The sequence below is a fragment of the Lepidothrix coronata genome, unplaced genomic scaffold (genome assembly GCF_001604755.1).
Source record: "Lepidothrix coronata isolate B3197 unplaced genomic scaffold, Lepidothrix_coronata-1.0 Scaffold91, whole genome shotgun sequence".
In the NCBI taxonomy this organism is placed as follows: domain Eukaryota; kingdom Metazoa; phylum Chordata; class Aves; order Passeriformes; family Pipridae; genus Lepidothrix; species Lepidothrix coronata.
Genome location: NW_016690271.1, coordinates 3,558,592 through 3,582,273, shown reverse-complemented (window position 1 = coordinate 3,582,273; position 23,682 = coordinate 3,558,592). Strand labels below are relative to the sequence as shown.

The 23,682-nt window shown below is 47.6% G+C and overlaps 1 protein-coding gene across 3 annotated transcripts in view; it reads right to left on the bottom strand.

The window, feature by feature from the left end:
* Positions 1-23,682, bottom strand: part of KSR1 (kinase suppressor of ras 1) — a 54,319-nt gene that overhangs the window by 22,857 nt on the left and 7,780 nt on the right. For all 3 annotated transcript variants that reach the window (XM_017821627.1, XM_017821625.1, XM_017821626.1), the window contains exon 2: positions 1,700-1,840. The gene's annotated coding sequence lies outside the window, so the exon portion shown is untranslated. The remainder of the gene's footprint in view (positions 1-1,699; positions 1,841-23,682) is intronic.

Genomic DNA, 23,682 nt, shown 5'->3' with positions numbered 1-23,682 from the left:
TGTGCACAAAGCAGGAGACCATTCTAAAGGATGTAATAACTAATCTATTAAAGCTCCTGCTGTCTGTGATTTCCATTTTGAAAGCTTTCCGCTGAAATGCAGTTCAACATGCTCTATGAAATCTAAGCAAGAGCAGGGATGATCCCATGATACCTGTGACATTCCTGAAAGGTAGCTCATCCCAGACAGCTCCCTGCACTGTGCTGATGGCAGTGTCAAACACCAACAGTGCTGCATTGCTATTTTCTGGGCAGTGCAGTAACAGGACCAAAACAAAGCACTGCAAGAACAGAGCACTTAGTTTATTAGCCATCTATTTCCACTTCTCACAGCCTGTCCCACATGGCTACTCAGAAATCATTTTAATGACCCATCAGGTGCTGCAGTTCTCTTGTCCAGCTAATACAGATGCTACAGAAGCTGTTTGCAGCTGCTCGAAATGGATGCAGAACTCTTAAAAACTACCATACATCTGGAATCCCAGAAGAATTTCAGTGCTTTGTACACCTCTTGTAATTCCATCCCAGAGAACAAAAGGAAGAGTTCCCTACACTGGGCACTGCCTGGGAGGGGGCAGCAAGAGAGCAGGAATCAAAATAAGAAAGAGCTGGAGAATTCCTCCTGCCTTAGACCAAACCCGAATTTGTTCACCCCTTTTAGTGACCACACACACTGAAGGGCAGGCCCAACCCTCTCTGCTCCCTGAACTAGCAGGATGGGGCAGATTTGAACTGTCCACCTCCCTCCCCCCTTCTTTTCACCTCCTCCCTGCCCCCAGTTCTGCAGGCACCACAAAGGATTTATAAAAGAGCTACAAAGACATTCTTTTAGGCTCAGGCAGTTCCAGTAACCTTAGAAACAACACTAGCTGGGAGCCTGGCAGCTTGGCCACGGCACAGGCTGCTTTTATCCTCTCTTGTCACTGCTGCACCTTCAGCTGTGCCACCCAAAACCTCGCTGGGCTGGAAGGCAACACCAGCATCACATTCAAAATGAAGAGTAGGAAATAAAAGGAACAACTCGGTCCTGAACTCATCCTGTTTCACCAGAGACCACTTAGTTACATCAGGACCAAGCTGGAATAACTCCCATGGAAATCTGTGGAATTTTTCACTTGGGCAGATTCCTGCTGAAGTCAAACAAAATTTTTGGTTAAAGATCAAAGAAAGCTGAATGAGAACACTGTGACCTGGCCTACAGAGGCAAAAACGGGAAAAAGAATGGAAAAAACCTTTTCTGCCTTGTTTAGCTGTGAGTGGACTGAGCTCTGTGTGTGTAATTGTAATGTTGGTTCTGTTTTGGCTAATGTGACACAGAACATAGTGTGGCAGTGTACTGTTATTATCTAAAAGTTAGTAAGTGATTAAGTGGTGCAGTTGTTCTCAGACCCAGGGGGCAGGAGAGGAGGCCCTGGTGGTGCAGGACTTTGGTCTCACCCTGAGCAGTAGGTGTGAGTGTTGCTTCCAAGGCTGGTGTGAGGAGATGCCCAGGAACTCTGGGAGGAGGACAATGGGAAGGGAGGGTTTCAGCACTGCTCTGGGAAGAGAGGAAGCTCCCTTCCCACCACAGGTCCCCCTCTGTACACACACCCTCTCACCTTGCCTGAAAGTTCAGGAACTAACTTAAAGCCAGCAGGCAGCCTGGAATGTTCTGAAGAGCCAGGAGGGTTCCGTGCTGAGGGCTGCCTTCCCCTCCTTACCTGCACGACCTCTTTCCTCACGTTGACGATGTCCAGCCAGTCGTGGAAGCGGGGGTAGCTGTTGAGCTCGGCCGTCCTGTCGCTCAGGGGCACGCTCAGCTTGCACTGCCGCTGCCGGTGGATGTAGTCGATGAGCTTCACCTGTGGGGACAACACAGCCCAGCCTCAGTCCCTGGGACACTGTCACCCCCCAGGCAGGGCTGGTGCAAAGGGCTGCTGGTGTGTGAGCAGGGCTCCTTCAGGACAGAACACTGACATACTCCTCTGAGCACTCAGGGGAATCCATCCAGTGCATCTCCCTCACTGCGAGCAGCTCTGCTCTCCAACATTCCAGCACAAGGCAGGACCCTGCAGGGCCCATCCCTGCAAGACTCTGCTCTAACCCCCCATCAACAACAGTGCTGTGCAGAGCCTGAGTGTCTCGCCAAAATACACAAGGGATCCCAACCGTTTGAAACAATGAATTACACTCATTTGAAGGCACTGCACATGTCCACAGGACCTCTCTGGGGATGCTGTGGGCAGCACGAGCCCAACCTGCAGGGCCATCTGCCTGCTCGTCCCTTGGTCCTGCGTGTTTGTTGAATTCTCTTACATCTGGTCTTCATTTGGTCTAGAAGATCAGTGAGGCAGGAATAGCCAAAGTACCCACAGACTCTGAGGCTGTTATCTGATGGGCATTTCTACTAAAAAAATCAACATTAAAAGCAGTTAACTTAAAAGAACAAAAATTCAGGCAGTTGGACTAGCTGATTGCTGACCATCTTCTATTCTATTCTAAAGTTTTATTCCAAAGCGTTTATCACCTGACCATCTTGTGGCAAATGCACTACACAGAATTCTTCACTTTGGGCACAGAAGAATAAGACAGCAAGAAGGAATATTATTTGTGTCTGATGTTTGCTCATCAGAAAGCAAATACTCTCCAAAGATTGCTCACTGTGTCACACATTCCCATGGGGCAGGCTTAAGCTTCAAAACCTTCCTAACAAAACAATGCCTTAAAGCAAGTTAGTTGATCCGTGATTTATAAACCAAAACATGTTCTTAGTCAACAAATTTTACCATTTGGGACAAGATCAGACTAAGAATGTAAAGAAAAAAACAAACATGGATTCTTTGGCCATTATAATGTCTCTCCTCTTAGGGTTCAAGTGCTTTCCTATGAAGCTAACTGAGGGTTTGTGTTATGAGCAATCCAACCCCTTACACCTTATCAGGTGTAACAAGTTTGTCTCTGCCCACACACTGAACTCTGACAGCAGTGCCGCGAAGTTTGAGATTTATCAAAGTGTGTGAATCCCAAAGTGATCCAAAGTCTCCCTGCCATGCCCACAGCGAGGCACAGCAGCACCATTCCCAGGAGAGGCAGCTGTGCAATACAGGACTGCTGCCTAGAAATTCAGCCATCCCTCCTCATCCATACTGACCAGCCTGCTGACACCAGAGGAACCTTTTCACCACAACTTCCTAACATGGCTTTGGAGCACAAGGCCTACAAGAAATTACCTTGGAAATCCCACTCAATTGTTCTCAGTCTCAGTACCTCTTTTTACATAAAGGAGCTGACAGCACTTCCTTTTTTACCCCCTTGTCTGGTTCCTCTGGCTGCAGGGCAGGGCAGGGCGAGCCAAGGCCAGCTGAGCTCCGGAGGGACTGGCCCTGGGCTCAGCAGGGCCATGGGCACCAGGGGCTGTCACGGGCACCAGGGGCTGTCACGGGCACCAGGGGCTGTCACGAGCACCAGGGGCTGTCACGAGCCCGTGCCCTGCACCAGGCAGAGCCAAGGCAGCCCGTGTGCTGGGTCAGCAAGGTGTGCTGGGGCATCTGTGACTGAAACACTGCTATTACCTGTGCTCCAGACCTGCTCCCAGCTCTCCTCCCTCCACACCTTCAGCTGAACAGGGCCCTGAATTCCCATGGCCCTAGAGGACAGGAGCTTGGTTCCTTCAGTCAGCTCAAGAGCGGGAAGGGGGCACACACGTGTCACCAGCTGCCTTAGTTGTGACCTTCTGCTTCCTCATTATCACACATCCTTTCCCACAACAGCCTGTCCAGAGAGCTCTCCTGTTCACAGCCGTGTTGGAAAGGGGCTTGGAGATGCTGTTCTGAGTATTTTCCTGCTAAGAGCTTGGTTTAAATTTTCTTTCTTGGTGTGCTTTTGTACTCTGCACCTGCCTGGCGCAGCTGGGGGAACCCCCACATCAGGGAGCTGGAATTAGTCTCCCACAGCTAAAGCAATTGTTCCACAGTTTAGACTGAACACTGTCATGGATCCTGACTGTGATGTTTGTCTATCTGTCCTAAAATTCCATTTTACCAGGAGAAACCTACATTCTCAATGTTGGGATTTCGTTACACTCAGGATACTTGACTCTGTTTTTAGTGCCTCCAAATGTATCATGTTTGCTTCCTGACTTTTTCCCTCAGAAGACATTAGGGAGGGAGAGATTAGAATGAGAAAAAGGGACTTGGCTGCAGGTAAAGACAGGGACAGGAGAGTCAAAGCCCTGATGAGAGAGGTCTCTTGCTCTCAGGGAAGAGGGTCTTAGCAACCCAGTGGCTGCAGTGAGGTTAACCAAAAACATGGATTGGGAATGGTGGTGATAGGAGCAAGGAAGAACTGGTATGAGTGGATGGGCAAGGGCCAAAGGCAGACAGAGGCTGCAGGAAGTTTGAGGCCTTCTCTTCTCAACAGCCCCCAGCATGCCAGAAATCAGCCCCCACAAACGAAACCCAGCTTCCCAACTGTGCAATAGCTATGTCATGGAAAAGAGAAGGAAGGCAAGACTCACCCAAGCCTTCTCTTCTTCCAGAGGCCACCTGAAGGAAGGGTCAATGCCAATATGCATTTTGATACACAAACTACAACCCCAACATCCCGCCGAAGGCAAACAGCTCCCGTGTGTTTGTGAGCCGTGGGATTCCCAGGGCACTGTGCTGTGCTGTGCTGCTGCCCCTGGGCCACCTCACCCTCCCCATTCCCGGGCACACCTCAGGGCCATGGAGCACCTCGGGACAGAAGCAAGTGATTTTGGAACTGGCACAGCCTGTGTGTAAAGCAGCAGCTCAGCTCTGCAGTCTGACTGTAACCTGTTATTTTAGTGTAGGATCTCCCATCAGGCAAGGTTTATTTTTCCTGGAAGAAGGGCTGGGAGCTAGAGATCCACACTTAGTTATATGGAACACTAATTATAAGCAAATGCCCTAAAAGCAGCACATGATCCAGTACAAAGCAGGGAACTGCAAGCACAGAAGGTGTCGGAATCTGTTCCAAGAAGGCAGGAGGGATTTAGCATCTATGTATAAATGAAAAATCACAAATTAGGTAAAGAAATGATCCAGAAATATATGCCCCACATTGTCCTATTCCAGTGAGCAGTGTCTGAGGACAGCATGCTGCTTCGAGGCAGGTCACTGCTGAGGGACAGTCACTACTCCTGCATTCCCCAGTACCAGTTCTCCCCACCAACTGCAGTGTAACACCAGAAGCATCACATGTCACAGAGCTGGGCTGCACTCCTAGCTCTGCCACTGACCTGCTGTTTGACCAGAGGCACATGAAGCAATCTCTCCCTCCCTCCCTGCAGCAGCTCTGCCCGTCCCACAGGAACTCCCTGGAGCAGGCGCCGGCTTCAGCTATTTTCGTACTGCTTAAAAAAATACAGGTTCCTTTCACTTCCCAAGTCTCATCCATGGCCCCAACTCCTAAAGGACACTGCTGGAAGGGACTCTATGCAGCACAGATTTCAATGTCAAACTTCTCTGTTGGGATGTAAGAAAACAACAATTCTCCAAAATGGACAAGCAGTCTGACAACAAAGATCTTAGTGTCTTAGATGGCCAAGGCTGGTTTTCCCAGGATAACTCCTTTGCATTTACTCCTCAAGTCCAAATTTGTTTTCCCCTAGTCCTATAAATAGTATATTTGCATTCTCTTCCCACCCTCCATGCACCACGCTTCTCCCCTAGGATGAATTTCATTTTGTTATTTCCTGCCCAGACTTTTAACTAAACTACATGGTTTGGCTTTAATAGCTGAGCTGTTGCAAAACCCTTTTCTGAGAATATAATAAAAATTCTGGGTTCAGTGACGCACATAAAAACCCACAACCAGCACGCAGGTCTCCAGCCACAAACTAGACTGAGAGATAAAGCCAATAGCAGCTACTCACTGCCTGCTTGCTAAATGGCACGTCCTACTCAGCACAAATGGCAAACCCCACACCAGAAGCAGCAATACTCCAACTGCCTTAAACCCAGAGAGCTGGGAAAGGACAAGAGCTGAGCCAGGAGCAGCTGGAGCAAAGTGCTGTTCCCAGGGCAGAGCCCTCCTGCTCTGGCTGCTGGCCAGGACACCCAGACCTCACTTGCTCTGAGAGGTGCACGTGCTGCAAGGTGCTCCTGGATGCATGTTCATCTCCCTGCAGTGCTTTTAAAATACCCCTTTACAGCACAGATGAGAATCAGGCCCCAGAAGTTTAGGAGAAAACTGCCATGCTTGTACTTTTATATTTATTCATACAAAATAAACAGCAGCTCTCTTGAGACACAAGTTTGCCCGTATCCATGACCTCAAGCCAACAGTTGGGACATTCAAACAACGATAAACAAAGAGCAAACACCAGCAAGTTTTTCAGCTGCAGTCCTGCAGCCATGGCACAGGAAAGCAATGGCATCTGTAAAACCAGATCACAGACAGCGCAGAATTCAGGAGATATTGCAAGGGTGAGCTGGAAGAATTCTGTATTCAAACTGCAGCCCAGGTATTTCTGACCTCTGGTTAATTGATCAGAAATCACATTCCAACTTAACATTTGTCAGACAAAGTCAATAGTTATGGTGCCTCACCAGAGAAATTACATTTCATGCATTTGGGGATCAACCCTCTCCCAGCTTCTTGTTGATTATGTTTTATTCATGTTTAGAAAAGTGGCATCTTGTTCCAGCAGTCATTAAAAGGCATTAACCCATTGCAGCTTTTGCACTTGGCCAAAACCTAATCAGTCTGAAATCAATGCACTCGATCCAAATACACAAGGAGAAAGGAGCAGAAGCTAAAAGAGTTTGCCTTTTTCGTAGCTTATTCTCATGCTTTTAATCCACATGTCTTGAAATACCCTCTAAATGCAGCAAAAATAATTCTTTTCCATCAAAAAACCAAAAAGGGAAAACCAAGGCACAGAATGGAAATTATAAATAAAACAACCTGGGGACAGGCACAGGGACTCTGCTATGCCAAAGTGCCAGCTGAAATTTCTTCAGAATATCAACAGTTGGAGACCAAGTTTGATTCAATCATACATTTCACAACCAAATGCCATGTTTCCACACTTTCACAAAACTGGTAATCTGCTCTCTGAAGCCTGCAACTTTTCTTGTTGACTTGAAACATTTGCAATGTTTAGAAGAGGGGTTTGTCAATACCCAAACCAAACAACTGTCATCATTTAATCAACAAATCCAGCACATGTTCCAAAGCAGATCCTGTTGCCCCTGTCCCAGGAGGTGAAATCTCGGGGAGCCTGGCAGCAGACAGTAAATGTGAGCTGACACCAATCCTTCCTGCCCTGCAATCTACCGAGCTGCTGGCTCAGCTTTAAAAGGATCAGATCAATGTATGGCCCAGCTCTTACATGTGGCTAAGAGAAATGCAAATCATCTATCTTGCCTCAGACAGGAATTAATCAGGAAGGAACTGCTCTATTAACCTCCTGCCAAGAAGCAGCCCAGGGGGCAGGGAGCAGCCTCTGAAGCATCACTGCAGCTCCTGCTGCAGCAGGACACTGCACTGGCCAGACCAGCACCACAGAGGGAGGGAGGTTCTGCATTTCTGCCCCCTGAAACAGAAGACAAAACTTCTAAACTCAGAGTTTATCTGCATGGGGCACTGGGGAAAGTCAAATGAGTCATCTGAGGGCATCCAGTGAAAGTGGATTCACTTCACACCTTTAGCTGACTCTTATCTATTTTCCCCAGTGCCATTATATACACAAACCCTAGGTCAGAGCAAAAAAAAACCTCTTAGGCAACCTGAGCACTGAAGCGAACATAAAAAGGTCAGAATTGGACTTGCCAAATTTGTGTCTGAAGTCATGCTCGGCAACCATGTGAGAAACTGATAAAGATCTCCCCAGCCATTGGGAGAGCAGCAGCATGTGAGTGCACTTGAGGGCACTTTCTCAAAGTCATCGAGTTTAAAGTGAAAAAAGGTGCAGCTGGTTGATCCAGGGATGGGAAGAGTATTTCAGTTTTATACCGCAAGCTGTGAGCTGGGGCAGAGCCTGGGGCCTGGAGAGCTCAGTCAGCCCCCGGGCAGGTGGTCACAGGAGGAACCAACCCTCCCTGACCCCCTGGCACAGCCCAGCAGGACAGGGTCAGTGCTGCTCTGCCCCTGTGTGCTGTGTGTAAGTGTAAAGATACATTACAACAGTGTGGACTGTTCCCTTTCCAGTATAGTGAGAACTGAACCAATGCCTGATTTTGACTGTTTTAAACCCGAATCTGCTTGGCAAGATGGATAGAGTGGGTCTGTACCCTTTTCACACAACATACTCATTTTGCAGTGAATCCAACCCAATCTTTTTCATAGAACATTTTGTTCAACCACACAAAACTATTCCTCCCATCTGTGCTTCCATTAGGAACACTCAGATAATGCAGGATTCAGCTGGAGAGTCTTACAATCTTACAAACTTCCAAGCAACCTTGAGGTCAGCATGGAATTCAAAAAGCTCTTTCCAAGGCAAGCACAGGGGCTGCACAGGAGCAAAATACAGAACCTAAAGAAGAACATATGCAAAACACATTTAATTTCAAGGAATTATTTGTATCCTAAAACAATGAGGTCACTCAGTTTGTCACCCACATGCCTTTGCCCTCAAAAACAACATAACTGAGGCTACTAAAGGATGATATTATGACCATGAGCATGACCAAGGTATCAGAGAAATATCTGGTGGCAGACTCATTTGTTTCTTTGAGGCAGTACCTGAGAAAAGGGGCTCACTTACATGGTGGACACTGACCTGCAGTCTGTGGAATTCACATTGTCTTACTAGAACCCAGCTGACTCATCCAGCAAGAACCATGGCAATGAGCAGGACTTCTGTTAAAAATGTGAGGCCTGGTTTCTGGTTCTAGCTGTGCTAGAACAGTAGCCACAGTATTTCCTTCCTTAGGCCTGTTTCTCTCCAGTGATCACACATGTGCAACCACAGGCTCCAGGTATGGAGTGTCTGCTGTGCTGCACCACAGGCACAGCCCCTGGAACAGGACAGGCTGCAGAACAGTGCCACTGCTTTGAATGCCACAAGCACCTCAGCAACACTGACACTCTCACAGGCCCCCATGTGGTAGCACCTAGTTAAAAACAAGAAAGAGGAAGAAGGATTAAAAATAATTTGCACCAAGTGAAGGAGCAGCTCTAAAAACAGTTCCTGAAAGCCCTTCCAGTGCCCTGCTCCGACCACTGGCTCCGGCAGCAGGGACTGCGACCGAGCTGCTGCCAAGCAGAGGCTGTCAGAGGGTTGGCAGGGATGGGAAGAAGAACCTGGCTGGCAGTTCCACCCCGCAGTCCCCCCTCCCAGCTCAGGGTGTGGGGCAGTGTCGGTGCCAGCCCCGCTCGCAGCTTCCGCCCCAAGAGCGGCTCCTGCAGAGCCCCGGCTGCTGCCGAGGGACCTGCTCTGCTCAGAGCAGGAAAGGAAATAGTTTCTCAATGCATTGCTAAACAAACCCTGCACACAGCACCCAGCACAAGCCAGCAGGAAAGTGTACAGGCAAGGTATGCTGGAGGGGGGAAGCCTTGAGAGGAATTAGAAAATACAAGCACAGAGAGCTGGAGGGGTAGGGAGGGATGGAACACCAGATGGATGGATTTTCCTTTGAACTCTCAGTCATGCCTGAGGCTGACACAATAGCCACTGCCCAAACACTACAGTATGTTATTTCTGCTTTGTCAGATGATGCAGACAGCATCATTTCTGGGTCACTTGGAGGCCACATACCACTCCTTTTCTCTCCCCTCCTCTCTTTTTCACACTCCCAGTGACTGAGGCTATAAACACTCAGTTGAGGTCTTCCCAGCTAAGAGTGGGAGGATGAAACTGCACAATCAAGTGGTTCCCTGGGCCTGATAACGTGATTCTCTTCAAAGATTTCAGCCTAATGCAGCTACAGGAACAGTCCTCTGCTTAAATATCAGAGATTTCACACCCACTGAACACTGAAAATGAAAGTCCTCCCCCTTTCTTTACAACCTGAGGACATGCAACTGCAACAGAATGACTGAGAATGCTCTGCAAGACCCAGAACTGTACCTGCCACTTGCTGAGCTGCCCTGCTGCTGCCACCTCAGCTCTGCAGCTCTGCCTGCTCTCATCTCACAGCTCTCCAGCACCCAGTGAGCTTCTTCACCTCAGCCATGCTTCATTAGGCTTAGCTGTATTTCCCTACGGGGCACAGGAACTTCCTCTGGCACCAAGCCTATACCAAAGGATATCATGACTCCAAACTGACCCACAGACCCGTGGAGGTTTCTTATTCCTCATGAAATTTGTGCATGGCCATCACCAGGCTCACGGATTTACCCTGCTGGGACAAATACTTCTGTCCAAGCACAGCTCACCTTCTGTCCTACTCATTTGACTCCTTCTCCAGAGCTCCCAGATCCTGTACCTGGCAGGTACAACCAAATCTCCAATAGCTCTATCTGGGAGAGTATCACCATCAGTCCAGAACCCACAGCTCACGCTTCACAAAGACCAGTTCAATAGTCTTGGCCCTAAACCAAGGGCTTCAACAACAGTTAACAGACATCTGTCAGAAAAGGACTAGGGGGAAGCTTCTCTCTTTGGCAAGACATCGGAAAGGTTCTCCTGAGATCCCTTCTAGGGACTCTACATCGTTTGAGACACTGACCTGCATCACAACAGCACTGACAGAAATCTGGAGAGCCTCAAGAAATCAAAGACTGCCATCTCCCTGCCCCAAGCAAAGATCTGCCCTGAATATATCTTTCTTGACAGTTGGGGAACTGTAGGCTCAAATCCTTCCTATTTCTTGCAGGCTCCTAAGCAGAGCCCTGCAGGCCGGATTCCCGGAGCCCTCAGCGGCATTAGGAGCTGACAGACAGGGGTGGTTGTGTGGTCTGAGGGTGGTCTGAGCGTGGACAAGGCTCAGTTCCTGGTCAGTCAGAGTGCACCCTGTGCTCAGGGTTAGTTCCTGGTCAGTCAGAGTGCACCCTGTGCTACGAGTCTGTCGGGTGCTCAGATCCCAACACCACCCAGGCTTCTCAAAGCACTGCAGTAAACAATCACTTGTATAACTCCCTGCCGTAGCCCACACAGTCCTCCAGAGGTGAATGCAGCCCAAAGATAACACTAATACTGTGCCTCTCTAACTGTAATTATTCAGTATCTTTGCAAACCCACTGTATCTCTCCTCCCATAATGAAAACAACGACCCACAATCCCCTGTGTCAGAAGGCAGCAAGTGACAGGGAGAAAGACTACAGAAGGTTCAGGATCTGGAAAGCACCAGGCCATGCTCTGGGGATGGAAGTTGTGTTACAACTCATGGATCTCTCTGTAAAATTCAAAACTTAAAGTGCCTTTAGAGAGAATATCCTCCATAATTTTTACGACTGCACTAATCACACAGCTGTAAAAGAACTCTCAGGTATATCTGACTGATGGCAGGGGAGGTGGAAATGAAGACACCACCAATCTGTGCATGTGTAAACTTACAGCCAAATAAAGGAGGAGAGTTTACAGCAGAGAATGTAAAGCCAGACATTTCCTTCGGCAAGGTCAGGAAGGGAATGACTAATTGTAGGTCCCCGTCATATTCCTGCACTTCCCTTTCCTCATTGCAAGCCTCCCTCTGCAAGGTCCTGAGCACCCCCAGCTCTCCCGGGCAGGGAGGTCTGAGGGAACACCTTCATGCCTGGCCTGGCCACTCCCCATCCATTCTGAGGGCACTGAGAGGAGGAACCAAGCTCCTTTAATGGGGCAGTTTACTGCCCACGGTGCTGTCCCTAACACACTGCTCTTCCCCTCGCCTTCCCAACCATCTCCCTTTTGTCTTACACATTTCTATTTCTGTAGCCTCGATAAAATCCATGCACAAACCTTTAGTCTCTTCCATTCCCTCACGTACTGGCTGAGGAATGAGACAGATTAGCTGCTTGTTCTGCAGCACTCGGGCTTATTAGCAGACCAAGGGAAGGAAACAAAACAAACCAAATCAAATCCTCTGCTGTTTCACTCAATTATTTGAGCACTTCAAGAGTTCCACCTTTCCCTCCTCCCCCTGACACTCAGTTTTGCAGACTGCTGCTGGTCTGGGCTTTGGGGAAGAGGTCTGTACAGAAAAATGTTAAGTCTCTGTAGGAGCAGGTTGCAGGTCTTGGAGCTGAAGACGTTCTGTCTCTGCACCCTGGGAATCTTTGCTAAGAAACCTTATTCTGTGAAATGCTCCAAATTATTGGCTTTCTGCTAGAAAGAATGGAGCTATTTTGGCAAGGACTGGGGTCACATTTCTCTTTTCACAGACACTGCGTGAGAAAGCTGCCATGGCTCACTGCTCACATTTTGTTTTTCCCAAAATCTCTTTGGGGCTCTCTCTTACTGGTTCACATTTGCCCTTAGCAACCACGTGGGGTTTCTATCGTTTGCTTAAGTACAAATACAGGATTTAGAGTGGAGACACCTGAACTCATTTTTTCATGTGACTCTGAGAGTTTCACCTAAACCATGTTATGCCCACTTAGGAAGTAGAGGAAAATGCAGTTGCCAACCCAGTAATAGTTGTATGAGAAAAAATACAGAGGGGACTGATAAGCAGCCATAAACTAGCCAGTTCTGCAACAGCTACTTGGCATCATACAGCAGCCTGGAAAGATTTGAATCAACACTTGAAAAAAGATCACAAATACAAAGATAACAAACTCCAAGCTCAGCATTTTCAGGCAGATACAATATCCATTACTTTTGTGAATTCCACATAAACTTCACACAGCACATTTGTCTCTGTGCCTGAGCAGAACAGGAGGTGGGGGCTGAGGTTGGATTTTCTTTGGTTTTGTTTGTTTAAGACAAGTTTGTTGTCACCGTTTGCTGAAACCAAGACTTTTCCATGAAAGTGTTTCAGGCAAGTTTCTCATTTTCAAAGCATTCTATGGAACCAAATTAAAGTTCTCAGAACATATTTTTCTAATAAAAACCTACATTTAAAAATACTTCACTTCTGCATTAAATGTACAATAGAAGGAAATATGCCAGTTCAGGATTAGAGTTTAAGCATTTTTCTCGTGCATCCAAAAATTATTTTATGCAGAATTTGTGAAAAGTCTGAGCCTGACTTTTCACTCCAGTTGGGGACTGGAAAAAGGCCTTTGGAGCAGAAAAGTTCTCACATTTTCCATCACTTCCACAATTTAGAAAACAATCCCATTTCTGCAAAGCGATTTATACGCTTGCTTGCCTTCATTGCATTTCTCTGCTTTACACCTTTCACTGTCCATGCTCTGCAGGCTCTTTAGGAAACACTCCAGAATACTCCTTCACCACCCCGCTGCATTACATGTGCTTAGTTACATCCCTTTTGTCTTAAAGCATCTCCTCCCATTGTGTGCTGGAGCACAGCTGAGCAGGCTCTGGGTGCAGTTTCAGCTCCCCCTGCTCAGAGCAGGAGGGACTCACTGCCCTGAGCCACAGCGACAGAAAGGACACAAAAACATAACTGCCTAGGAGGAAAGAAAAAGCCATTGTAACAGCCTGTGTGCTACTCTGTCATGGAAATCCTCCCCTCCTAAGGAGCAGGGGGAACACAAAGGGATTCTGTGTTGTATTTCTCTGCCTGTGAACAGTTCTGAGTGCTGGACACGAATTCATGCCATAAGAGCTGAGATTTTTCACTGCAGCCAAGCAGCTCTTCATCGTTCTGCAAAGATCACTCATGGTTTTGTCATTTACAGTACTTCATCTTGATCTCTCCAAAAGGCACATGGATACATTAGGCATTACTGAAAACCCTGAATTCCCAAGGATGCAATGCCACACCTGCCATTGAGACTCTACTACACCTCCTGCCAGGTGTGATACAAAACACTCCTCCAAGAGCAGCACAGTGAAGGCCTACACATGGTGAAGGGACCCAGCACAGAGCTGCTTACCTGTCTCACAGGCACAAAGTCAGTGCCACACAATATCTGGCTTGTTTGAAAAGAGAGCACATCACCTCTCCTTCCACAGCTCGGCTGTCTGAGGATTCCCACAGATACAAAACTTACATCTGCTCAGCCATCCCAGGATAAGTGAACAAAATTCCCTACGTGTCCGGAGTCCTGCCTTAGAATCTGCTTCTGAGTCCAAAATATCTTAAACAAGAACCTTTCTCCCTCCATCCTTCCTTCAGAGTCTTATATCTCTTTTGTGTTTTGGCAAAGGGAATTTATAAATTCAACTAGATTGTTTACAGTATAATCTTGAACGTGCAAATAATTAGCAGCAGATTACTATTAGCTTTCCAGCCGTGATCTGATTCCAAGAACACTAAAATGATCCGAAACTTCCAGATGCCCTGATTTCCCAGAATGCTGGATTAGGTGCTGCCTGTGCCCCCCCAGCAGAGCTGACATCAGAGCCCTGTGCTCAGTCAGGTCACACAGGCAGGGGTTGGGAGCTCCACACCAGCACTGTGGCTGCCCAGGCCACTCCTCAGCTCCTGGTGTTCCATGTCCTGGTGCCCATTGCCAGGGCCTGCCATCAAAAACCCTGCATGTCCAGTCTTGCCCCTACAACACTGCCACTGCCAATCATCTTCTGATTGAGAAGAGAAAGGGGAGAGGACTGAGCACAGTCACCCAAAACTAGGAAGCTGTAGCATTACTCACTACCTTGAGGACCTGCCTGCCCCTCCTTTTTGATTACTCAGCAGATGCTCTCCAATCAGTCCCTCAGTTCCTGTGTGCACCTGCCAAACCCCAATTTCTCAGGATGCACATCCACCCACAGAATTCAGCAAGGCCCTTCCCACCCCCCCTCCAGGGAGGAGGAACGTGGCATTTGGAGTGAGCCTCACTGCTTCAGCCTGGAACAGCATGAGGCCCAGCAGTGCGTGGCTCACAACCACCTGCTCATTCCTCTGGCACTGAAATCTGTCAGGGTGGGATTCCCAAAAATTCTACAACTGAGTTGCTTTTGAGGTTGGTTGCAATAAAAAAGGGCAAATCTACCAGCCCCATGAAGGAAAATGCTATTTCTAACAAAGCCAGAGTTCTTAAAAATTCCAGTTTGCCCCACACACTACAGTTCCCAGTGCCAGGGCTCTGTGTTCTGCTCCAGGGATGAGACTCAGGAATTGGAATTTGCTTCAAGTATTAATGGGGGGGGGGGGGGTTCTGTGTTGTGGGGGGGTTTTTTTGCTTCTTGCAGTGAAAGGGAGGAGGGACATGGCTGAAAAAAACACACATTTTAAAAAAAAATGTCAACTATAGGAAATTGCTTAACTGGAATGTGGCAACTTGCCACATTCTCTCTTTTAAAACAGCAGAACAGCTTTATTTTAACAAGCTGCTATGAGATTGCATTTTGGGATTGTCAGGAAGAACAAAATACACTAAAACCCACTCTGTTCAAAACGCTTTGAGCCTGTAAAGCAAGCTTCCTTAGTTCAGATTTCAAGAGGAAAAAAGAAAAGCTTTGGTATGTTCTGCCATGCAGCCAGATCAGAGATTTGCAGTTTGCTCATCAGTTTTGGGGAATGCTCCCAGAGTGCTGTGTACAGGCACTGAGGCACGAAATATAGGACTGAAAAATCTGTGCACGTAACTGAGATTCAGCTGCCAGGTAAAGCAGGTCCCCCACAGCTCAGCTCTACGAGAGACTCCTGGAACAGTTAAAAAGTAAAACAAAGTCAGTGGACTGTGGGAGTTTGCTTTATCTTCCCTCCAGGCTGGGGATGCCATTTGTCAGTAGGAATCACAGAGTTTGCTTCCCTGGTCAGCATTCCTTCCTTCTCAGCACACAGACACATAAACCCACCCAGCACCACTCCAGTGCCCCCCTCTCTGCAGTGCCATGTCCTGGGGTTAGCCTGCCTGCTCTCACAAAATCAGGAGCATCCCAGTCTCAGGCAAACCTCTGGGCAGTGTCCCTGACTTCCAAGTGCAAGCAAAGGCAAGGGAGCAGAGAGCCCAGGAGGTCTCAGATGTGCCTTCCATCAGGAGTTTATTCCCAGTATTCCCAAACCAGCTGTCATGCAACACCATGAGTAATCACATCTCCCAGTTAGGGTACAGGACAGTCAATACAGCATTCTGAATTTATCCAGTTATTCCTGAGGTATCCTCAGCTTAAGTGTCCTTTCTCCAAGCACTCCTGATTTCCTAGTGTACAAGTACCCCCACTCCTCCTGTATCCCTTCACTGACTGCAGAAGGCTAAAGATTCCTGAGGGTGAACAGGAATTGAGAAATTCCCTGCTATGCAGTTAGGAACAAGGGAGTACAGCACTCTGGATAGCCACTCACCCAAACCCACAGGAGGTACTTCCCTGCAGTGGATTACAGGTAGAAAATCCTCTCTGAAAGCCCAGGACCATCCCACTGGTGGAGTCTGTTATTGCAATGAGAATGAAGGAGTCTGGAGAAGTTTGGGTTAAACATGGGATATGGGGAAAGGCTGTGAAGGAGAAGATGGTGTTGCAGAAAGGCTTTATTTATGGCTTTTTCCTGATTTTGTTTTGAAGTTATGAGGTGAGCTCTGTGTTTTACTCTGCTATAAAACTGCTGTTGAGTTGCTGGGTGTCTTGACTGTGTGTTAAATGAGGTTTTGTAGTGGACTGGTTCTTCCTTCCTACTCCCCTGCTACTCTGCAGGGCCAAGGGCTGAGAGAGTGAGGCAACAGGAAGAGCAGGAGTGGAGGAGTCACCTCTGCAGAGACAAAGCAGGATGTGACCTCTGTTCCCTAAAGATGGCACAAATGCTCACATCATGATGTCCAAGCTGGTGTCTCCAGGAAAGACTATAGTAAGGACCAAAGTGAAGCTATTAATCTTGGGTTATAAACTAAATTTAATTACATCAGTGGTGCTTTGTAGGAGGAACTTAATAATTAACTGCAAGGAAGTCAAATTCTGACGGATTCTTGCTAAACTAAACTCAAACACTCTAGTACTTGATGGAGCTTCAACTCTACTAAACCTTGATCTTACAAAGTGTTGGTGCTGCTCCTACCTGAAAGCATCCAGCTCCTGCAGCCTTGGTGCTCTGCTCACACAGGACAAAGTGTGTGGAAACCTGTGTGACCTGTTTGTCCAGCTCAGAGGTTCCCCTTCCCCACTGGCTGTGCTGCCCTACTAAACTCTGAATTTAACAGCCTATGACATGAGTTTGACCCATGAGCTGCCTGAGCTCACTGATTACGGGCTGGGACAGGCAATCAGAGCCCATTACACCAGTTAGCCTCATCCCCAAGGACGGGTACCAAGCTGTGCAAAATGTCTCTTCAGCCTCAAATCTTCACAGAAGGCTGTATTAGGATGCAGCAAAGTACAGCTGAGGGAGGCTTTAGTGCTCCTCACTCAGTGCTGTGTCTTGGCTCCAGTTCCATACGAACTGTAGGCTCTGCACAAACAGCAGAGATGGTACCCCTGCACTACAGGTTCATCCTCTGAGGGTAATGATTGTCCTAGTCCAGCTTCTTTAATCTCCAGGCTAGGAGACCACACCAACAGCTTCTGAACGTGCCTGCCTTCTGAGCTATGGCCTTGGGTGATCCTGTCCATGAAGGACTTCTAGATTGTGAGAAAAAAGGCATTGCAGTTAAGATGACTACCTGGGTTAGCAGTGGCTTAGATGCCTGAACTCCAGGGTAGTGACACCCACACACCAGAGCTGGGACTGCTCAGGCCATCCCAGGCAGAACAGCCACTCTGCCAGGCCACTGCAGCCTGAGGGCCAGCCCAGCACGGGCATTCTGGCTGATTTATTCAGCTCTGCCCTAGCCCAGGGTTCAAACACACACTGAGGCGAAACTAAGAACTCTAAACAGCTCTAGAAAGGGGAGCTTCCACTGCTGGTTGAGAGCTTAGTCCTCCTTGCATGCCTTTTTCTACCGAAACGGACCTTAGTTCAGTGTGGATGCCTGATGAACAGTTCAGTGTGGGTGACTCCTGAACAGTTCATGTGGATGTCTGATGAACAGTTCAGTGTGGGTGACTCCTGAACAGTTCATGTGGATGTCTGATGAACAGTTCATGTGGATGTCTGATGAACAGGTCAGTGTGGGTGTCTGATGAACAGGTCAGTGTGGGTGACTCCTGAACCAGCTTCTTGCAGTGCTTTGACTCTCACTTGCTTTTGCTGTTTAGCTGAAACCCCTGTGTATGAAGCTCAGTAAAACTGCCCTGGAGGCTGTTTGTGCCTTCAAAGGGTATATGTTCTGTGCTGGAAATGAGTACCTCGATCCAGCCTGACTGTACTATAATAATAACTGGAAATGAACTCTGGACCATCGGTTCCCAGCCACTCTGGGTTAGATCACGTTGCATAAGTGATAGCCAAGCCCGGGGGAGGGGAAGGCTCAGTGACAGGGAGCAGCACGTGCCTTCTGCCACAAAGGCAAAGACCCTCCTACAGCTGCACAAAGCTTCAGACCAGGGATGATCTATATGAAACCAACAGCAATGGGAGACAGAGAGTGGAAAACACTTTTGGGTTCCACAGCAGCTGAAAGCAGAGGGACCAGCCTATAAAGCCAACTACTCTACGGTTTCCCTTGAACCTGAACCTTGAGACCAGCAGATAACCTGCCAGGAGTGTGCCCCAGATATCTAACCCAGACAAGCAATGCTAAGGCTCCCTTTGTCTCCCAGCCAGGCCATCTGCAACAGCACTGTGAGAATGACAGCACAATGCAGGTGCAATTAAGTCCCTTCTAGTCCCCACGTCCACACTGTCCTGTCCCAAACACTAAATAAAATCGGGACTAGAAGCACTTTCTCTGAAATGTGTCTGCCCGAGCTGCTTGCCAAGAGAAGTTAGAAAACCATGGCTAGTAGAAACCTCTCATGAATAGGCAGACTGCTTTCAGTTCCTCTCAGTCAGCCTGTAATGTGCTTAGCTTTCTTTCACTTGCCAACATTAAAACTCCCTTCTTGTCTTTGGTCCTTCTGGAGAATGAGGAAGGATCAAAGAGCATGGGTTGAGTATAGGCAGTCCTCCCTCTTATTGCAGGGGGAACTGTAGAGTACACAACTTCTCACCCCGATTGTTCCTCCTGAGGAGCCTTTCAAAGCGTGCTGACACATCCAGGATTTCTACACAATAAGATTGTAAATTAGCCTTGTCTTTCACAAAAGGCTCATGACAAACGATGATCTCCAACGAGATACAATGACCTGCTAAATTGTCTGTTGGTCTCTTGGGGGGTTTCCAGGACCTCCCTGAACATCATTTCCTGAAGTCAAACAACTGCACTTTCCCACTGAAAGAACACATGGGTTGGGTAATGGTGGAGTCGCTTTCCTACATGCAATTCTTGATTCCCAACTGTATTAACAGCTCATTAGTAATCTCAGGAAAAGGTTCAAGCACTTAAAAATTCAGAGAAAGACCTTAAGTGTTGATTCTCGATGCTGTGAAAGAGCTGAAGGGCTATTGCTGTAAAGTTCCAGGTATCCTCGGGAGGAGGCAGGCTGGTACCCTCCCACACTGGGGCTGTCACACGGAATGGGAGCTAAGCTGGACCAAAAGCAATGCTGCTGAAACATGCAATCAGCAAGCTGAGAAAAGAAAGGATATCTTACAGCTGTAAAATTTTCACCACCTTAAGGGACGGGTGAAATAAGGCAGAAAAGAATACTTCTGTATTCTAAAAATATCCACTTTCTCAGTTTATTATCCTTTGCTACTTAAGTGTTGTATTTTACTCCCTTGCCCATTCACAACACACTTTAATATCAGATCAAGTCTGAAGACAGTACAACAGTACTTGTGTTTAAATAGCTGGAGCTTCAAGTGAGGGTCAAGGCCACGCTGCTTAAGGTATTCAGCCTTGAAAGGCACTTATAAAAGAACTGAGCCAGCAGAGACTAGAGCTAAATTCAGCTCTTACCCTAGTTTTAAACTGCTTCAACTCCTTTGTTTTCAGCACAGTCACATTCAGTTTCTCCTCCTGTAAAGGAAAGTGGGCTCACATAACCCAACATTTGTCTGATGTCAACTAGACAACCTCAAGGAACATAAGTGGGGTCCTCAGTCAAAGCCAGCTGCACTCTTTGCTCCAGATGTCACTTATGTGATACCTTCAGCAGAGCAAGTGTTCCATCAAGTGATACGGCTGTAAATAATTCACCAGCAACCCCATAACGCTTGATTAAAACCTACTGAAAGAAGATCTAATTAAATTGTCTCTGAGAGAACAGACAATGATATGATGACTGTGTAAAGGGCAGATGGCAAGCAGAAGCTCATCGGAACATGAGAAAATAATTTAGAAGGTACCTTAATCTGCACTGAGCTGTGGTGATCTCCACCTGTGTGGTTCTGTCTGCTCTGGAGCTTATTCCCTCATTCTGCCTTTGGGCATCAGAAGTGACAGCAGGAGCACTGCCTGTCCTCGTGGGTACCATTTGGGCACCTGGAGAATAAGCACCTCATCTCTTAGGCAGAGAGGTTGCAGTAGTTGCTGCATCTTTCAGTGATGAGCAGCAGACAGCAGGTAAGGCTCAGAATGGTCTGAGTCCCAGAACCAGCAGTCTTCTTCATGAAGGCTGCTGAGAGGACTGGTCTTAGCAATCAGGCTGTTAATGACTTCAGTACTGAGAAGCCAGTACTATAAACTTTGCAAGACCATTAGCTTTAAAGCTGTGTATCTGCTGTGCTGTGAAATATATGTTTTATGGGTTAAATAATAGAGGACCACACATTATAGGAACATAATGACTACCTTGCTGCAAATCATATGTGCTTTGAGGTAAAGGAACACAGCTTACAGCAGGTTTCTCCATGTATTTCAACCTCTGAGGAAGAAAAGAGCTCTATTTCTTACCTCAAATCTAAGAAGAGATATGGACTAACATCAGGGAATTAAGTATAAATCTAGAGTTGCCCCAAACTCAAACTTACTGAAGAAAATACAGACTTTTGTAGTCAGTAGAATGAAGTCCATCTCAGTTGGGGGAAGTGAATCCATTGCTCAGAGACAGGCCTTCAGAGGAATTCAGTGTGATTCTGGGGCAGCCACAAAGCTGTGCCCTCTTGTCTGCCCTGACCTCGAAGCTGTGAGCTGTTTGCAGTGAGTCACTCTGGGATTGGGAAGGGGGCAGTTGTTAGACCATCCCAGCACTTCATTACCACTGCCAAGCTGGGAGACCCACCAAGCAGAGGGCTGAGTTTCACAGCTTAGGAGCCACACTGCACCCTCCCTGCAAACAGGGGTGGCACCAGGGCTTCTTGGAGGAAAAACTCTCAGAGGAATTTTTCCCAAAGAAATGACCATTTCTTACTGATAAATTTCAAAATCCCTCATGCATCAGGGTGTCTCTCCAACTTTCCCAATGTCCTCTGTCAAGAGTCTGAGGTCAGATAAATCTCAGAGCATGAAGAGGCTGAAGGCTCTGCACTCAGAAGAACTCTAAAGAATTCCAGCAATGCAGAGACTTGCAGAGCTCACTGATGCTGTTCCCACACCACGGAGGCTCTGGCAGGAAAGCTGCCACAGGCCACGCTGCTAACCCACCCTGCGAAATACAGTTTGAGTGTGAAGACTTTATTCTTGCATAAAGGGGCCATGCCTGGAATGGCAGAGCCCTCACACCAGGCTCCCCTTCAGGAACACAGGAAGACCAAAGAGGCTGAGCCAGCCTATTTCTGTGGAGGATCCATGGGAGTGAAAGGGAGAGGCAGGGATCAGACCATGCCTTTGCTCACTGCTTCCCCTTCCCCCTGCACCTTGGTGTTCCAGCTGCAGGAAAGATCAAGCCAGAACTGTGCCCAATTGCTGAGTCAGGCCATGGCTGTGGGGCCTCAGAGAGGCTGTGGCAGTGCTGGGCCAGAGGACAAAGCCTGGTGCTGGGGCAGAGCTGAGGGAACAGACACTGCGGGGAACGGGCGGGCAGGACGGGCCACTCGGCCACAGGCAGGAGCCAGTGGGCTGAAGGTACATCGGGGAGCCCTGCCTAGGAAAGATGAAGAACCAGAAGCATTTTGCATTAAGAGAACTGGAAAGAGGATGGAGGTTAAGCCTAGCAGAAGGATTTAGCTAGTCCTGGCTAAGTTAGCATAATGAAGGCGGCCAGAAACGAGCATGGGTGTCTCTGTAAACTCCCCAGCAGGTTCCAAGCTCTTGTGATGCACAGCACTAATCTCTAACAATGAGAAAAATATCCTGTTTTGGCACAACAGTTTGAAAGGACACTGCAAATCTGGTAATAAAATGGATCTGCCCCTTCATTAAAGAACATGGCAAAGGCAGAGGGACTGGAGTGCAGAGGAGCTGCAGAGAGCACCTGACACAGCCACAGGCTCCAGCTCCAGCACTGCCCCTGCTGCCAACACACTCACTGCTCACTCACTGCAGGGATGGACTCTCCCACCTTCAGCTGGAAATCTTATGTTGTGAGGTGTCCATTAACTTCAAAGCTCTTCACCTCAAACCCCAAAGTCGTTATTCTTGGCAACTGAGGCAATTTGAATAGCACAGTAGAAAAACATAGGGAAAGAACACATCAGTGGAACTGGAACCTGCCTTGGCAGCAGAATAGTGTGGTAGGTTTAGTTTCCCTAAGAATCAAAAGCTAAATACTAGTGTCACCCTAGCAGAAGTATTCAGGTAGCTCTTGCTAGTTTAGCTACACCTCCAGTTACAGGCTGGCAGGTGAGAACTGATAAGGCTCACTTAGTTAGAGGTAAATAGGTAATTACTGCTACAGAGGTACATCAGTACAGAAAACATCTTCTTCCAAAGCAGGACTGTATTTCCTACAAATGCAGTCTCAGCACAAACCCAGGCAGTGTTTCAGTGCAATAGCTAAAGATCCAGATTACAGTAGCTCTCCTTTCTCCTTCCAAACCCGGGTTTCCACAGATTCCACTCAAGTCTCCAGCCATGACTGCCAATGGCCCAGGAATTCAGGGTGCACCGAGAGGTGTCCCACAGAAACTCTGCCTCGTTATACCCAGACAAATCCCCACCAATGCAACCCTGCTTAAATCAGGCCTTCAGCAGTCAGCCAATGGTTCTACAAATATTACACTTGACCCACAAAGCAAGACCAAACCAGTTTCAACACACATAATATCCTGCCTGAATGTGAATGGGGCTGACAAGCCCTTTGAGATCTGCTCTGGGGTTTCTCCCAGCTTAGCTGTGTGAACAAATGCTGAGAGTCTTTGGTGTTTGTGCTCACGTTGGCTCTTCCAGAGCTCTTCCAGACACACTTCTGTTCCACAGGAAGAAGAGAAAGAAAAACCTGAAACCTTTCTTCTTCCAAAGGGAGAAGGCTGAAGGCCTGTGCAGATCTCCCCAGACAGATCAATCTCCTTAGAACAATACCTGTGGATTTTAGTCTGTTGTTTTCTTGAAACAGGGGAGGATAATCAAGGGCACAGCTTCCAGAATTCACTACAGTGAAAACACTGCATCTGATCTGCACTCAGAGAATTTGATACTACTGGCTGATGCTGTCTCTATAGAAATGTTGGGAAATTGAAGTTAGAAAGCTTCATCAGAAATGTTTTACTTTGAGGAAAGTTTCAGTTTTGGTAAGAAAGACAAAAGGCCTGCAAGCTGAAATGTTTTGCTTGGCAGATGAAGAACAGTTTCTAAGAAGGAGACATCTAAAAAACTCAGGAAGCTTTAAACAACAAAATCTCACTACTTCAGCTTATTTCAGAGGAGCTATGTAACTGTATCCTAAAGTAGGATTTAGTCCTCTAGCTTATGCTAGAAGTAAAAGGAAAACACTGCTCTGGAAGAT